Raw genomic sequence first — 19,684 nt, 5'->3', positions numbered from 1 at the left:
CTTTTTCTCTTTTTTTTGGTATTTTCCTGTAGCGGTTTCATGTCTTCTTTTGAGCGATATTTCCTGCATCCACTTTGTTTTAGCAATCAAGAATATTTCAGTTGTTTTTATCCTTCTTTGTGAGGACACTGTTGATTGTCATGTTCGGATGTACGTTGTGGGACGCCGTATTTGCTCCACAGTAAGTCTTTGCTGTCGTCCAGCATTCTGTTTTTGTTTACTTTGTAGCCAGTTCAGTTTGAGTTTCGTTCTGCATAGCCTTCCCTACGCTTCAATGCCTTTTCTTAGGGGCACTCACCTTTTGTTTATTTTTGGTTTAAGCATTAGATACCTTTTGACCTGCTGTTTCCGACATCTACTAAGCAATTATCTACCGGGTGCCACCTACTTTGTTTTAGCAATTAAGAATATTTCAGTTGTTTTTATCCCTTTTTGTGAGGACATTGTTGATTGTCATGTTCGGATGTACGTTGTGGGACGCCATATTTGCTCCACAGTAAGTCTTTGCTGTCGTCCAGCATTCTGTTTTTGTCTACTTTGTAGCCAGTTCAGTTTGAGTTTCGTTCTGCATAGCCTTCCCTACGCTTCAATGCCTTTTCTTAGGGGCACTCACCTTTTCTTTATCTTTGTTTTAGCAATCAAGAATATTTCAGTTGTTTTTATCCTTCTTTGTGAGGACATTGTTGATTGTCATGTTCGGATGTACGTTGTGGACGCCGTATTTGCTCCACAGTAAGTTTTTGCTGTCGTACAGGATTCTGTTTTTGTTTACTTTGTAGCCAGTTCAGTTTTAGTTTCGTTCTGCATAGCCTTCCCTATGCTTCAATGCCTTTTCTTAGAGGGCACTCACCTTTTGTTTATTTTTGGTTTAAGCATTAGATACCTTTTGACCTGCTGTTTCCGACATCTACTAAGCAATTAGCTACCGGCTGCCACCTACTGATATGGAAGAGTATTACACGGTTACTCTGCCGAGCTCTAGACAGCACCGACACTCAACTACAACACATCATTTGTCAGAAAAATTGTATGTAAATTATCAAAAAACTTTCCGTTCTGAGTTCCAGTGAACAGATGAGAGCTGTCTTTGTTGCACCAAGTCAAAGGCTTGGAAAATTCCACTCTGTACGATGAGAGGAGACGGGAGGGGTTATCTATTGTCATCGAAGACCTGCTCAAGCCGAATCCAGTACGAGCCCAAGCCCGAGGCATCTTCTTCTTTTGTTTTCAATGTGACCAAAAACAAGAGCTGTTTACATACCCCCCCATTCCTGTTGAGAAATGTGTTGTTGTGTAAACATTGAATATCTAAATAAAGGAGGAGACGTAAATCTTTTTCGTCAGAGCGTGCTGGAAATTGTAGAAGGATACAATGTCCGGGCGACTCTCCTCAATATATTGAGTCCAAATTGAATTCTGTCTCTGTTTAATTCTTTGCCTCTTGTCTTGTTTAATAAATGTCATCAGTGTTTGAACCTGACATCATTTGCAGACTATAATTACTTGTTTTCAAAAAATATTTTTAACCCAAATAGGTGAAATTAGATAATCTCTCACGGCACACCAGACTATATCTCACGGTGGTTGAAAAACACTGCCCAACTCTGCATCTGAGTCCAATTTTTGACCAAGCCTGACGATTTCCTCGACAAAAGTTAGTTTTCGAGATGTCCCAGAGAATCCCCTCGGCACCAGCAGTCTGTATTTAAAGTGGCGAGTGTGCCGCACCGGGGTCATTGACACACCGATCCGACCCCTCGAGAGCACAGGGCGAGACACTTCCAACACAAACAAGGTCCGGTATAAATAGAAGCAGCCGTTCTCTGGGAAAAGAAGGGCGAAACACACAAACAAGCCATCCGTGCCGTTTCCTGTGGGGAGGCGGCCATATGGCTGAGTGAAGCTCCTCTTTGATTAAACGCGCGCTGTCGCCGCACGAGACGCCGCCGCGTCTTCAAGCGTGCGCCCGGCAGAGACCCCCGTGCAGACGTTCCGGGGACCGCGCTCTTGTTTTTACCTTCTTCGGGAGTAAAACGGAGGGAGGATGAGGAGGATAAGGGGGCTGTTTACTCCCTCGGTGGGATTATAGACAGCTGTATAATCTGAACGGGGGCTCACACGTACACACCAAGCTTGGGATTTTCGCTGTTTTAATACATTAGGACAGTGTTTTTCAACCTTTTTTTGAGCCAAGGCACATTTTTTTGCGTTGAAAAAATCCGGAGGCACAGTTCTTGTCTTGCGCTTCTATTTTGGTGGCGTTTTCTCTTTTTTTTTTTTTTCCTGTAGCAGTTTCATGTCTTCCAAAGCAATCAAGAAGAATTCAGTTGTTATTATTAGGGATGTCCGATAATGGCTTTTTGTCGATATCCGATATTCCGATATTGCGCATAAGGTTGTTGACAGGCTGAAGTTGCATCGAAAGATCCACTAGTTCAGGGGGGTACAAACTTTTGGACTTGCGGGTCCGCATTGGGCTAAAAAAATTTGGCCGGGAACCGAAAGCCGACTGCACGTAAAATAATTCATGACATCATGACTAGGGAAGGTTGTCAGAAAAATCACACAGCATCATTTCATAGGTCCCAACTAGGGATGTCCGATAATGGCTTTTTGCTGATATCCGACATTCCGATATTGTCCAACTCTTTAATTACCGATACCGATATCAACCGATACCGATATATACAGTCATGGAATTAACACATTATTATGCCTAATTTGGACAACCAAGTATGGTGAAGATAAGGTACTTTGAAAAAAAAATTAATAAAATAAAATAAGATAAATTAAAAACATTTTCTTGAATAAAAAAGAAAGTAAAACAAAATAAAAACAGTTACAAAGAAACTAGTAATGAATGAAAATGAGTAAAATTAACTGTTAAAGGTTAGTACTATTAGTGGACCAGCAGCACGCACAATCATGTGTGCTTACGGACTGTATCCCTGGCAGACTGTATTGATATATATTGATATATAATGTAGGAACCAGAATATTAATAACAGAAAGAAACAACCCTTTTGTGTGAATGAGTGTGAATGAGTGTAAATGGGGGAGGAAGGTTTTTTGCGTTGGTGCACTAATTGTAAGTGTATCTTATCTCTTACTCGCCGGGGGAAAAATGTCGGCGCCATGACGAAACCCGATGAAAAGCCCAGAAGCGCCTAGCGTGGCGGAACAAATGCCTGCGCCATGCAGCGGGGTGTCTTCCTTCCTTTTGGAGTCTCACCATACGGTCCAAAACAGGGGGTGTCAAAGTCAAGGCCGGCGGGCCAGATCCGGGCCAGAATTATCTGTGGCCCCACGGGTTTTGCACGCACCAATACTCCATCAGTGTTGGCGCTAGGAATGATCAAAAACTGGGTCCCCAACAAGTCATAAAAATGGGGTCCCACAGTAACTACCTAGTGGTTAGAGTGTCCGCCCTGAGATCGGTTGGTCTACCAAAGACTATAAAAATGGGACCCATTACCTCCCTGCTTGGCACTCAGCATCAATGGTTGGAATTGGGGGTTAAATCACCGAAAATTATTCCCGGGCATGGCCACCGCTGCTGCTCACTGCTCCCCTCACCTCCCAGGGGGTGATCAAGGGTGATGGTTCAAATGCAGAGAATAATTTCGCCACACCTAGTGTGTGTGTGACAATCATTGATACTTTAACTTTTTAACTTTAATATTTGTGGAAAAATATCAACTGAGGAAAAATCGAGTCATTTCTGGACTTCCAGAAGAAAAAACATTACAAAAAAAGCAAATATGTCACAAAAACATTGATATTAAAATGTAAACAAAAGTACTGAAATAAGAACCATTATGCAGATATTTGTGGAAAAATTACAAGAAAAGAATATAAACTGAGGAAAATCGAGTAACTTCTAGACCTACAGAAGAAAAAACATTACAAAAAAAGCAAAAAATGTCACAAAAACATTAATATTAAAATATAAACAAAAGTGCTGAAATAAGTACCATTATGCAGGTAGGTTGTGGAAAAAATAACAAGAAAATAATATAAACTGAGGAAAATTGAGTCATTTCTGGACCTACAGAAGAAAAAACATTTCAAAAAAAGCAAAAATGTCACAAAAACATTGATAATAAAATGTAAACAAAAGTACTGAAATAAGTACCATTATGCAGATATTTGTGGAAAAATGACAAGAAAATAATAAAAACTGAGAAAAATCGAGTAATTTCTAGACCTACAGAAGAAAAAACATGACAAAAAAAGCAAAAAATGTCACAAAAACATTAATATTAAAATGTAAACAAAAGTACTGAAATAAGCACCACTATGCAGATATTTGTGGAAAAAATAACAAGGAAAGAATATAAACTGAGGAAAATCAAGTCATTTCTGGACCTACAGAAGAAAAAACTAGAGATGTTATCGGCCGATAAATACTTTAAAATGTAATATCGGAAATGATCGGTATTGGTTTCAAAAAGTAAAATTTATGACTTTTTAAAACGCTGCTGTGTACACGGACGTAGGGAGAAGTAAACCTTAAAGGCACTGCCTTTGCGTGCCGGCCCAGTCCCATAATATCTACGGCTTTTCACACACACAAGTGAATGCACGCATACTTGGTCAACAGCCATACAGGTCACACTGAGGGTGGCTGTATAAACAACTTTAAAACTGTTACAAATATGCGCCACACTGTGAACCCACACCAAACAAGAATGACAAACACATTTCGGGAGAACATCCGCACCATAACACAACATAAACACAACAGAACAAATACCCAGAACCCCTTGCAGCACTAACTTTTCCGTGACGCTACAATATACACCCCCCGCCACCCCCAACCCCACCCACCTCAACCTCTTCATGCTCTCTCACGGAGATCATGTTCCAAATTCCAAGCTGCTGTTTTGAGGCATGTTAAAAAAAATAATGCACTTTGTGACTTCAATAATAAATATGGCAGTGCCATGTTGGCACTTTTTTCCATAACTTGAGTTGATTTATTTTGGAAAACCTTGTTATATTGTTTAATGCATCCAGCGGGGCATCACAACAAAATTAGGCATAATAATGTGTTAATTCCACGACTGTATATATCGGTATCGGTTGATATCGGAATCGGTAATTAAGAGTTGGACAATATCGGCAAAAAAGCCATTATCGGACATCTCTAGAAAAAACATTACAAAAAGAGCAAAAAATGTCACAAAAACATTGATATTAAAATGTAAAGTACTGAAATAAGTACCATTATGCAGATATTTGTGGAACAATTACAAGAAAATAATACAAACAGAGGAAAATCGAACCATTTCTGGACCTATAGAAGAAAAAACATTATAAAAAAAGCAAACATTTTTGGAACTCGCACGGCTGCCGTTTTAGTGACCCCAAGATGCAGGAACCAGGGGAGCGGAATCGGTAATTAAGAGTTGGACAATATCGGAATATCGGCAAAAAAGCCATTATCGGACATCTATAGAAAAAACATTACAAAAAGAGCAAAAAATGTCACAAAAACATTGATATTAAAATGTAAAGTACTGAAATAAGTACCATTATGCAGATATTTGTGGAACAATTACAAGAAAATAATATAAACAGAGGAAAATCGAGTCATTTCTGGACCGATAGATGAAAAAAACATTACAAATAAAGCAAAAATGTCACAAAAACATTGATATTAAAATGTAAACAAAAGTACGGAAATAAGTACCATTATGCAGATATTTGTGGAAAAATTACAAGAAAATAATATAAACTCTGAGGAAAATCGAGTAATTTCTGGACCGATAGATGAGAAAAACATTACAAAAAAAGCAAAAATGTCACAAAAACATTGATATTAAAATGTAAACAAACGTACTAAAATAAGTACCATTACGCAGATATTTGTGGAAAAATTACAAGAAAATAATATAAACTCTGAGGAAAATCGAGTAATTTCTGGACCGATAGATGAAAAAAACATTACAAAAAAAGCAAAAATGTCACAAAAACATTGATATTAAAATGTAAACAAAAGTACGGAAATAAGTACCATTATGCAGATATTTGTGGAAAAATTACAAAAAAATAATATAAACTGAGGAAAATCGAGTCATTTCTGGACCTATAGAAGAAAAAACATTACAAAAAAAGCAAAAATGTCACAAAAACATTGATATTAAAATGTAAACAAACGTACTAAAATAAGTACCATTAGGCAGATATTTGTGGAAAAATTACAAGAAAATAATATAAACTGAGGAAAATCGAGTAATTTCTGGACCGATAGATGAAAAAAACATTACAAAAAAAGCAAAAATGTCACAAAGACATTGATATTAAAATGTAAACAAAAGTACTGAAATAAGTACCATCATGCAGATATTTGTGGAAAAATTACAAGAAAATAATATAAACTCTGAGGAAAATCGAGTAATTTCTGGACCGATAGATGAAAAAAACATTACAAAAAAAGCAAAAATGTCACAAAAACATTGATATTAAAATGTAAACAAAAGTACAGAAATATGTACCATTATGCAGATATTTGTGGAAAAATTACAAGAAAATAATATAACCTGAGGAAAATCAAGTCATTTCTGGACCTACAGAAGAAAAAACATTACAGAAAAAGCAAAAATGTCACAAAAACATTGATATTAAAATGTAAACAAAAGTACAGAAATAAGTACCATTATGCAGATATTTGTGGAAAAATTACAAAAAAATAATATAAACTGAGGAAAATCGAGTCATTTCTGGACTTACAGAAGAAAAAAACACAACACAAGTATCAATCCCTTTAGACGAGTATCGATCCGATACCAATACTCGCCTCGGTATCGATACAACCCCTTACTTAGACGTTACTCCCGTGTTCGTGTCTGCAATGGAAACACAGCTGCAACAGATTAGCCCCAGACAACCATGACTGCAGAGCAAGTTCCCTTCAATCCTCCCCGTCTACGCAACCGCTGGAGACCCTCGCCGGTGACCACATAGTCCTAAAAACTCTCTCTCCCCGTCTCCCGCTTATCCCTCGCCTCCCCCCTCTCCCTTCCCCACTGTAATTCGCCCAGTCTCCAGGAATGCTGTTGTTTTTAATTTCTCCCAGCTGCTCTGGCTGGCTGCCCGGGCCGCCTGCCTTCCCACATCTGTTCCCCATCCAGCCGCTGAGGAGTCCACGCAAACACTCCCCCCCTCCCCCACACCAGGCCTTCGTATCAAAACATGGGGTTTTTGCAAGACCCCGGCTTCACAAGATACGTCACCTACATCCTCATTCCCACCAGGTAAAAAAAACCTCAATCAAACATAAGCTCACCTCACCCAGCACACGTCCTCCCTCCTATGCCTACTAATAGTCTCCCTTTGCATTTGTTTATTTGTGTCTGCTCCGGCTCGTCCTGACTCGGCCTCATCTTGAGCCGATTTAGAGTTCAGAGGCTTTTACGTCCTAACTAATGACAGGCCTGTGTTGATGCACACACACACACACTCACACACACACACACACATGTGCTAACTGGAGACATGTGTTCATGCTGCAGACAAAAACACATCTCTGACGCTGCACATGCAGAGCTACTTGAACAAAGAAATAGAACATGAAAAGGAGGCGGGGGGTCCCGCTAATAAAACACGGGCAAGCCAAGATGGGCGGTACACTGCAAAAACTGAAATCTATGTAAGATTAAATATCTCAAATAAGGGTGATATTTGCTCATTTTCGGTCTGATAAGATAATTCTTCTCACTAAGCAGATTTTATGTTGGAGTGTTTTACTTGTTTTAAGTGTTTTGGTCCTAAATGATCTCAGTAGGTTATTACAGCTTGTTGCTGAGATTTGATGACCTATAATGAGTAAAACATGCTTGAAACTAGAATATCAACTGATGCAAAGCTGTGTCATCAACACTCACAAGTATACAACTACTTTTTTAAAGTAATCATTTCTTATTTCAAGCATGAAAAAAAAAAATCTATTTTTGACACAATTGTGTTATTTATAAGTTCTAATATGTAAAAATGTTCAGATATTGTGTTTTTAAAAACAATGGAAATTATGTTTCGAGTAAAGAACAACAGCCTTCCAGCTTGTATTCTTAGGTTATTTCCATTAGAGGAGAAAACTATAATTTACGGGGGATATTGATTTTTGAAATAGGTACAGTAAGAACAAATATAAAACAAAAATGTATTTCAGTTTTAGGAGTTAAATGGTGGAACAAGCTCGGTGATGAGTTGAAGACATGTAGTTCTTTGTTAAGGTTGAAGAAAACCTTGAAAGGTGAAATAATTGAAAATTATAAAATATAGTAACAATTACTTTCATCCCATTGATATCTTTTTTTAAACGTTGATGTTCCAGGCAATCTAATGTTCAGTGAATGTATAGGATAGGCAAATATAAGCTTTGGCTTCAGCCTATTCCTTTGTCGGTCATTCTTTTTCTTTTCTTTTCTTTTTGTGTGTAAATGTGCATGATTGTTAATATGTCTAATCTGTACTGTTAAACTGGTCACACAAAATGATTGATGGTTGATTATATGACCGAAATAAACCTATTTCATTCATTCATTCATTCAATATTGGTGCAGTTCAGCTAAATGTGTTGGTTTTCTGACATGGACTTGTTTATTCAGCATTGGGAATTGTTTTTAATGACTACTTAAGCCTACTGGGCTACTGTATTTGAACGTCGGTCATCATGGTGGCACTTGCAGAGCCAAGTGTTTTCCGAGGTGCTACTTGGTGGAAACGGTTTGGTCTACATCATGGGTGTCAAATTTGGCCCGCCGTGTAATTTCATTTGGCCCTAGAGGCAATATCAAATTAACATTAGAGCTGGCCGGCCGGTATTAAACCGCGGTGGTGCCGCTATAACACCGCATTCACCGCTAATACTCATACTTGCCAACCCTCCCGATTTTCAGTGCCCCTCTCGAAAGTCTCCCGGGGCAACCATTCTCCCGAATTTCTCCCGATTTCCACCCGGACAACAATATTGGGGGCGTGCCTTAAAGGCAATGCCTTTAGCGTCCTCTACAACCTGTCGTCACGTCTGCTTTTCCTCCATACAAACAGCGTTCCGGCCCCTGTCACATGATATATGCGGCTTCTACATACACATAAGTGAATGCACACTGAGGGTGGCCGCATAAACAACTTTAACACTGTTACAAATATGCGCCACACTGTGAAACCACATCAAACAAGAATGACAAACACATTTCGGGAGGACTATCCGCACCGTAACACAACATAAACACAACAGAACAAATACTTTCTCTTGCTACTTCAAGGCTTGAATGTTTGATTCATTCATTATTGTTATTTAATTTCAAATGTATTATTAGCTTGTGGAAAAAGTTTATTTTGATGTTTACCTCAGAAGGCTCCAAATAGAAAAGAGGCATTAAATTTTTATTTAAATTTTATTTGATATGCTATTGATATTTTTGAATTATTAGGGACCGCAATGTCCCTTTGGGACAGAGGGCCCTATTGTATTTCGTGTGTTTTATTATTATTCCGCCACCTCTTTGAGCTGTAATTTGACCCCCTTAACATGCTTCAAAACTCACCATATTTGACACACACATCAGGACGGGTGAAATTTGCCATCGAATCAAAAAACCAAACCCCAAAACTCAAAATTGCGCTCTAGCGCCCCCTAGGAAAAAACATTGACAAAACTGCTTGTAACTTCCGGTATGAATGTCGTAGAGACATGAAACTAAAACCTCTATGTAGGTCTGACTTAGACCTAGATTTCATACATTGACATCCTTCAGGAAGTTGGCAATTCCCCCTTCAAAACAAAATTTTAGTAAAAACAGTCACTTTTGCCTCTTTGAGCTGTAATTTGACCCCCTCAACATGCTTCAAAACTCACCAAACTGGACACACACAATAGGACTGGCAAAAATTGCGATTTGATAAAAAAACCCAACCCCAAAACTCAAAATTGCGCTCTAGTTATTATTATTATTTGAAAATGTTAAAATGTTAAAATTATGGAATATGACAGAGTCAGATGACTGCCGATTTTGTTGTCAGGAGTCTGAATCCACCCTGCATTTGTTTTGGTATTGTCATATTGTGTCTTCCTTTTGGGTGGAAGTTGAAAAAATGTGTTTAAGGATTGGTTTGTTTATGACGCTTGATGTGGTTTCTGTTATTTTGGGAGAGTTCATTGACAATCATGATTTAATCAATTTAATTATAGTACTCGGTAAAAGGTTTATTTTTAAGGCCAAAAACTGATATTCACTTAGTATTACTTTCTTTAAAATATGTATTCAGTATTTTTTTACTTTAGAAAGTTACATGGTTGAAAACGATAATGATGCCAAAAAACATTAAAAAAGATGGGAAGTCCTCAAAGGCTTATGTTGAAAGTGTAATTATGTTTATAGATTATATGCTATCTGTTGTTGTATTCCCTAATTTTTAGTGACCTGAACATAATCTGGACTGTACATACATTTTTTTTTTTTTGTTTTTTGTTTTGAAAATGTAATTTTGTTTATAGATTATATCAGTGACGTGTGGTGAGGTTGATCAGATTTACAAACATATGAACCCTAAAGAGTATCTTATTCACCATTTGATTGGCAGCAGTTAACGGGTTATGTTTAAAAGCTCATATCAGCATTCTTCCCTGCTTGGCACTCAGCATCAAGGGTTGGAATTGGGGGTTAAATCACCAAAAATGATTCCCGGGCGCGGCGCCGCTGCTGCCCACTGCTCCCCTCACCTCCAAGGGGGTGAACAAGGGGATGGGTCAAATACAGACGACAAATTTCATTACACCTAGTGTGTGTGTGACAATCCTTGGTACATTAACTTAACTTTAACTTTACACATACAAACTGTAGCACACAAAAAAGCACATTTAATAAAAAAAAGTTATTATGGTCTTACCTTTACTTATAAATTAAGTCCATGTGCCGCAACTAAAGCCCTCACTTAAACTTTCCACGTGCAAGATTGAATCTATTTAAAAAAGTGTAACCGAGGGTTTATAAATGTCGCCTATACTGTATGAAACTACAAAATAACAAACACGGAGGCTCCAGTTTACACGAGGACCACTTTATTTACTTTCTTTCAAAAACCTCCGCAACGTGTCATCACTTCCGCTCTTAGCGCCTTCAAAATAAGAGCTCAAGGCATATACTGTATAACAACGCATAACAGGAACTTAACATCACAAAGAGGAAAGCCCATGAAAATAGGTTACAAAAGTTATTTAATAAGAAGCCAAAAAGTGCAAAAACAATAATGTTCGTGTTGGAGGAGTTGTGAATTAGATACACCTGCAGTCTGCAGGTGTACCTAATGTTGTGGCCCTGCAGTCATTCACAACTCCTCCAACACGAGCATATTGTTTTTGCACTTTTTGGCTTCTTATGAAATAACTTTTTTAAATAGATTCAATCTTGCACGTGGAAAGTTTAAGTGTGGGCTTTAGTTGATATAACAATTCTACGGCGGGGGTGCAGGAGGCGGGATTACTGGAGCCTCAGCCAGTGCGTCTTTTGCAGCCGTTTTATGATTGCTCAGCACAAGAAATATGTTACACACATACAGTTGTTGACAAAATACACTGTACATTATATACCTCAACTAACTAAACTATTGAATTGTATAATATAATTCATATACTAATACAGTGTCACTGCACAGCAGGCCAGCAGTTAGCCGAGTCCGGAATCCATGTTGAGGCACTGAGTGACGTGCCTCGACTGGCTGCTGTTCACCGTACCGTCTCTTCTCAGTATTTGAACGGCAAATGTGAAAATTCAGCGATTTTGAATAAAAATAATCTAAAACTGGTGAAGTTAAATGGAAAATAACTTTATAGTATAATCACTGGATACATATAACAATTTAATTATTTTTTTTTCTTTTTACATTTTTTTTCTTTCCATGATGGCAGGTGAGGCGGGGCTGCACGTCACTGGATTATATGCAATCTGTTGTGTTCCAAAATTTTCTTTTCTTTCTTTTTTTTTTTTTTCCTCAGTGTACATGAATGAAGGTGTGTGTTGCTGGACCCGACTTGGACATTATCTGGACTGGACCTGGTTTAAAAAAAAAACCTTTAAACGAAGCTAATTTCATTTACAACCGGGTCTGGTGAAGATAAGGTCCTTTCTTTCCTTTTTTTTTTTTTTTATATATATTTTTTTATAGATAAGATAAATAAATATTTTCTTGGATAAAAAGGAAAGTAAAACAATATAAAAATAATTACATAGGGGAGAAAAAAGAAGAAAAAAAAAAGTAATTAAATGAAAATGTTAGTGGACCAGCAGCACAAACAATCAAGTGTGCTTCAGGAACTGTGTTGTGTCCCTTGCAGAAGTGTTGTCCATGTTGTGGGAACCAGAATATTGATAGCAGAAAGAAACAACCCCTTTTGTGTTAGTGGGTGTGTATGAGTGTGAATGGGGGAGGGAGTTTTTTTTTGGGGGGGGGTTGATGCACTAGTTCAGGGGTCGGCAACCCAAAATGTTGAAAGAGCCTTATAGGGCAGGGCCGACATCCGGGCAACTGAGCTTCGTACGGGTTCTTCGAGCCATAGCAACCTGACTGGCGTTGAAAACAAACCGTCGCCATTACTCTTTAACCTGTCGACCTGCGCTGATTAAACCCGTCATTCTGCCTCCAAAATGCCAAAAAACTGTGTTGTTTTTGGTTGTGCAAACCACAACTGGAAACAGGGAAAACAAAGGTCGTATTTTGTTCTGCCAAAGCGTGCTAAAAGCCCACAGAGACGAGACAAATGGCACGCAGCTTTACACCGGGAAAACGAGGACGGTTCTCACTGGAGCCCCCCAAAATCCCGGGTCGTGTGTTCGGATCACTTCGTTTCTGGTAAATATAAGGAACAAAAATCCACCTTCTTAACCACAACTTGGCTATACCGTCCATGCTAATGTTGAACCCGTTGAATTTTTACTGAATAACGTTCGACAGCTGAAGTTGTTGTTGTTGCACAACAATAACATACGGTATAAAGGCTATTTTGGAAAACCGGTTTCATTTAAATTTGCACTTAACGGTTGGGTTTTTAAAAACCAATAAACCCTATAATTTTCATGTTGCCATTTAATCAACTTTTCAAGACAGTCGTAAAATGCTGTCTGCAAGTCTCCTTTGTTGTAATCAAACATTACTTGTACTTGTAGCCCTCAAATCTCTCAATATTTTTTCTGCCAAAGCGTGCTAAAAGCCCCACAGAGACGAGACAAATGGCACGCAGCTTTACACCGGGAAAACGAGGACGGTTCTCACTGGAGTCCCCCAAAATCCCGGGTCGTGTGTTCGGATCACTTCGTTTCTGGTAAATATAAGGAACAAAAATCCACCTTCTTAACCACAACTTGGCTATACCATCTGCTGGAAGGCGGTAAGGGCAGTCGTTTAATCCAACTACAGAACATTTTAACTCGTATCTTAACCTAGCCTCACTGGAAAGACTATTTACATAATCATACGCCATTTAGAACAGTTTAAAATGCCGTGAAACCTCGTTAAATGCCTTTTCTGTCAATGCTGTGTTCGCTGTGAGCTGGTTTGTTTTCAACGAATTCAATATGGCGACCGATTGCCAGAGGTGGGTAGTAACGCGCTACATTTACTCCGTTACATCTACTTGAGTAACTTTTGGGATAAATTGTACTTCTAAGAGTAGTTTTAATGCAACATACTTTTACTTTTACTTGAGTATATTTATAGAGAAGAAACGCTACTTTTACTCCGCTACTTTTATCTACATTCAGCTCGCTACTCGCTACTAATTTTTATCGATCTGTTAATGCACGCTTTGTTTGTTTTGGTCTGTCAGACAGACCTTCATAGTGCCTGCGTTTCAACAAATACAGTCACTGGTGACGTTCACTCTGTTCCACCAATCAGATGCAGTCACTGGTGACGTTGGACCAATCAAACAGAGCCAGGGGTCACATGACCTGACTTAAACAAGTTGAAAAACTTATTGGGGTGTTACCATTTAGTGGTCAATTGTACGGAATATGTACTGTACTGTGCAATCTACTAATACAAGTTCCAATCAATCAATCAAAAGTGTGAAGGAAAAAAGACCATTTTTTATTTCAACCGTCAAAAGCCTAAAGACTGACTGCACAGTTCCTGTCTTCACAATAAAAGTGCCGCGCCATCGCGCCTGCGCTTTCAAAACAAGAGTCTCCGAAAGCCAGCGTAAACAAGCTAGCAAGCTACGGAGTTTGACGCCAATATATTTCTTGTAAAGTGTATAAAAACGAATATGGAAGCTGGACAAATAGGATGCCAAAAACCCACCACTTTCATGTGGTATTAGACAGAAAGGAGGAACTTTTCTTCTCCTCCATTTGAAAACGTGGACGTTATCATCACGACTGTCTGATTACAATCAACGCAAGTCATCAGAATCAGGTAATACACCAACTTATATTCTAGTCTGCATGAAAGAAAGGAATCTATATGTTAAACATGCATGTATATTCATTAAAACACCTTTAACATGTAAACAAAAACAGCAAAATAAATACTTATAAATTATATACTGTATATATATATATATATATATATATATATATATATATATATATATATATATGATATGAGTGTGTATGTTACTCATCAGTTACTCAGTACTTGAGTAGTTTTTTCACAACATACTTTTTACTTTTACTCAAGTAAATATGTGGGTGACTACTCCTTACTTTTATTTGAGTAATAAATCTCTAAAGTAACAGTACTCTTACTTGAGTACAATTTCTGGCTACTCTGCCCACCTCTGGCCATTTAGAACAGTTTAAAATGCCGTGAAACCTCGTTAAATGCCTTTTCTGTCAATGCTGTGTTCGCTGTGAGCTGGTTTGTTTTCAACTAATTCAATATGGCGACCGATTGCTAGGGGATTGGCAGGCGGAAGTGACGTAGGTCCGCCCTCGTCTATAGGACCAAAAATACAAAAACAAATCTGTCTGAAGCCGCAAAAAATTAAAAGCCATATTATATACAGATAGTGTGTCATGAGATATAAATTGAATTAAGAGGACTTAAAGGAAACTATCCATCCATCCATCCATTTCCTACCGCTTATTCCCTTTGGGGTCGCGGGAGGCGCTGGAGCCTATCTCAGCTACAATCGGGCGGAAGGCGGGGTACACCCTGGACAAGTCACCACCTCATCGCAGGGCCAACACAGATAGACAGACTACATTCACACTCACATTCACACACTAGGGCCAATTTAGTGTTGCCAATCAACTTATCCCCAGGTGCATGTCTTTGGAGGTGGGAGGAAGCCGGAGTACCCGGAGGGAACCCACGCAGTCACGGGGAGAACATGCAAACTCCACACAGAAAGATCCCGAGCCCGGGATTGAACCCAAGACTACTCAGGACCTTCGTATTGTGAGGCAGATGCACTAACCCCTCTTCCACCGTGCTGCCCTAAAGGAAACTAAATGACCTCAAATATAGCTACAAATGAGGCATAATTATGCAATATGTACATATAGCTAGCCTAAATAGCATGTTAGCATCGATTAGCTTGCAGTCATGCACTGACCAAATATGTCTGATTAGCACTCCACACAAGTCAATAACATCAACAAAACTCACCTTTGTGGATTCATGCACAACGTTAAAAGTTTGGTGGACAACATGAGACAGAAAAATAAGTGGCATAAAACACGTCCTAGAAAGTCGCAGAAAGATATACATGCAAACAAACTAAGGTGAGTTCAAGGACTGCCAAAATTAGTAGGACAAAACGGCGCTCGCCAAATACTCGAATCAGTGAAGCATGTTTAATATAAACAGTGTGCTTTATAACAAGTAGGGAGGTTTGTGTCATGTTTGTCCTCCTACAGAAACCATATTAAAACAAAAAATATTTTTTTCCCCCTCAACTTTTTCCATTTTTCATACATTTTTGAAAAAGCTCCAGAAGAGCCGCATGCGGCTCTAGAGCCGCGGGTTGCCGAACCCCTGCACTAGTTGAAAGTGTATCGTGTGTTTTTTTCTATGTTGATTTAATAAAAAAACAAAAACAAAACAAGAATGACAAACACATTTCGGGAGAACATCCGCACCGTAACACAACATAAACACAACAGAACAAATACTTTCTCTTGCTACTTCAAGGCTTGAATGTTTGATTCATTCATTATTGTTATTTAATTTCAAATGTATTATTAGCTTGTGGAAAAAGTTTATTTTGATGTTTACCTCAGAAGACTGCAAATAGAAAAGAGGCATTCAATTTTTATTTAAATTTTATTTGATATGCTATTGATATTTTTGAATTATTATTATTATTATTTGAAACTCGATTTTGCACGTCACTATAAAGTTATATAAGCCTTGCTTGTTCAATATTCAATGCAAAACTTGTTTGGGTCCCTATTAAAAGGTTAATTTGTTCAACCTTGGCCCGCGGCTTTGTTCACTTTTATATTTTGGCCCACTCTGTATTTGAGTTTGACACCCCTGGTCTACATGGTGATAATAGATAGCTGTACTGTACTACTGGCAACTCAGCGGAAAAAAAAAAGAATACATTGAACTTCCTTTTTCTAGTGTGCGAGAAAAATCAAGATACAGTAAGTGGAGGCTGCAAGTGAGGATGAGAGACAATTGATCAGGGTTAAAGATAGAGGAGTCGTATTTCTGTCCGTGGGAGCTGCAGGGATCTTGTCATCCAGCGCTCATATCTGTGAAAGCTGTTATTGATGTAATTGTATTGAAGTTCTAGCGACCATCTGTTCTCCTCCGGGAGGGCCCCGGCTCCTCTCGTCGACAGTGAAGTGGTTATGTGCGGCGTATCGCCGCTGCAGACGCGCTCCGAGGGGAAAAAAAAACAAAAAAAACTTCCTTTTCAGATTTTCCCAACGGCTGCTAATAAAATCCAGATGCTAGACTTGAGCCGACTCTCTCACCTCGCCTCGCCTCCCTCCTCCTTCTGTCCTCCATCTCCGTCTTGTGTCATCCACCTCCCTGCCTACAACAATACCCCACTTTTATTGGGCCTCTTTCATCTTCTCACCGCGTTCCATCCACACCTCCTCCTCCTCCTCCTCGCTCCGGCCACTAACCCGAGAGTCGCTCCTAAATAGAGGAAAGTATTCGTGACATCCAGTCCAGGCGGGCCGGGGCCAAGAACAACTCCTCGGCCAGCCAGACACATCTGGAGTGCGTTAGGGTGGCAGCGGTACCAGCCTTCTGTCCCGGCGAGGTCACATAGAAGGTATTGTTCAATGTTCAAAATGCATATTCATAAACTAAACACTGGAAGCAGACTGCAGAATCTTGACGGACACTTTCACTCCTGTGCAGTTATATGCAACTATTTATTTATGCACCCTGGTGTGCATGTGTGATGTATAAGTATATTGTATATACACACATACACATATATACATACATATATACGTGTATATACATACACATACATACATATGTACATCTACACAACCATATATATATATATATTATATATATACATGTATATATGTATATATGTATACATATATATATATATATATATATATATATATATATACATATACACATACATATATATGTGTATATACACATATATACATATATACATACATATATACATCTACACAAACATTATACATCTACACAAACACACATATATATATATATATATATATATATATATATATATATATATATATATATATATATATATATATATATATATATATATATATATATGTGTGACTCAAAGCACTTTGCATCGTGAATCCCATTATCTACATCCTTAAGTTACATTTACACCAGTGTGGGTGGCACTGGCAGCAGGTGGGTGAAGTGTCTTGCCCAAGGACACAACGGCTGTGACTGGGGTGGGGGAAGCGGGAATCGAACTTGGACCCTTCGGCCACTCTACCAAGCAAGCCACGCCGCCATATAGACACATATATGTATAATTATATGCATACTATATATATACATGTACCTATATACATATATATACTGTATATACATATATATACATTTACATATATACACACACACACATTATATATATATATATATATATATATATATATATATATATATATACATATGTGTATACCGTATTTTTCTGACTATAAGTCGCAGTTTTTTTCATAGTTTGGCCGGGCTCCAGTGCGATTTATATATGTTTTTTCCTTCTTTATTATGCATTTTCGGCAGGTGCGACTTATACTGCGGTGCGACTTATACTCCGAAAAATACGGTACATATATATATATACATACATACACACACATAGATATATATATACATACATGTACATATATACATACATATACATATATACACATACATACACACATAGATATATATATACATACATGCATATATATATATACATACATATATACATACTACGTTGATTGGGACGGCGTGGCGAAGTTGGTAGAGTGGCCGTGCCAACAATCGGAGGGTTGCTGGTTACTGGGGTTCAATCCCCACCTTCTACCATCCTAGTCACGTCCGTTGTGTCCTTGGGCAAGACACTTCACCCTTGCTCCTGATGGCTGCTGGTTAGCGCCTTGCATGGCAGCTCCTGCCATCAGTGTGTGAATGTGTGTGTGAATGGGTGAATGTGGAAATACTGTCAAAGCGCTTTCAGTACCTTGAAGGTAGAAAAGCGCTATACAAGTATAACCCATTTATCATTTATTTATGATGTTTTTATTATTGCAATATGTTTCTTTTGCTGGGCAGATCGATACAAATATCAACAGTGACGCGCATTATATCGTTATACTGGTTAGAGAAATGTTTTTATTACCGCAAAATCTTTTTTTTTTTGTTGCTGTTTTTGTTATTGTTTACAAACTCTGTAAATAAGAGACAATGGTAGTTTTTGGCTTTTTTTGGGCTTTTTTTTTGCTTTTTTAATTTTGTATGTAAGTAAAATAAGATAATGATATTTTAATCATTATAACAATAATAATTATTGGCCTGCTTTGCTACCGTCAGCATACTATAATTTCATTCCAGTAATTTAGTTTATTGCCTAACTAGTTTTTTAGGAATTCTTCGGGTTGATTCTGCGTTTTTGTCAGATTACAATTGCAATCAAAAATAGAATCAGGAAATTATTAAAAATGAAATACATAATTTTAGGTGTGAACAAATTTGTTGTGTTGTTCAGAGCTAATGTCAACAACACACAGAAAAAATAAAAAAATAAAATGTAAATACAATTAAAATAAATAAATAAATAAAGTAAATAAAAAATAAAAACCCATTTTGAAATGTTTCTATAATCATTTATATACAAAATAATACATTGTGATGTATATTGTTACGAATTTTCCTCAGATTACAGTTGCAATCAAAAATGGAATCATGAAATTATTAAAAAATAATTACATAATTTCAGGTGTAAACAAATGTGTCCAGAGATAATGTAAACAACACAAAAAAATTATAAAAATAAAATAAACCTTAAGTAAAAACAAAACAAAACAAAACAATAAAATAAAAAAATAAAATTTTAAATGTTTCTATAGTAATTTATATACAAAATAATACATTGTGATGTATATTGCTAAAAATAATACAAATAAAATAAAATTTAATAAAAAAAATAAATAAAATACAATAAAATAATTTTTTTTTTAAATATTTCTCTAGTCATTTATTTACAAAATAATACATT

The 19,684-nt window shown here is 37.6% G+C and overlaps 1 protein-coding gene across 5 annotated transcripts in view; it reads right to left on the bottom strand.

The window, feature by feature from the left end:
* cbfa2t3 (CBFA2/RUNX1 partner transcriptional co-repressor 3) overlaps positions 1-19,684 on the bottom strand; it is a 168,285-nt gene that overhangs the window by 61,126 nt on the left and 87,475 nt on the right. Inside the window, exon 1 of one of the 5 annotated variants that reach the window (XM_061974769.2) lies at positions 15,616-15,817. The exons of the other annotated variants lie outside the window; for them this stretch is intronic. The gene's annotated coding sequence lies outside the window, so the exon portion shown is untranslated. Of the gene's footprint in view, positions 1-15,615; positions 15,818-19,684 lie in introns of those variants that run through there. 5 annotated transcript variants of the gene reach the window in all.

The sequence above is a fragment of the Nerophis lumbriciformis genome, linkage group LG15, assembly GCF_033978685.3.
Source record: "Nerophis lumbriciformis linkage group LG15, RoL_Nlum_v2.1, whole genome shotgun sequence".
Taxonomy (NCBI): domain Eukaryota; kingdom Metazoa; phylum Chordata; class Actinopteri; order Syngnathiformes; family Syngnathidae; genus Nerophis; species Nerophis lumbriciformis.
The sequence above is the reverse complement of the archived record's forward strand: the minus strand, read 5'-3'. Positions and strand labels throughout refer to the sequence as shown.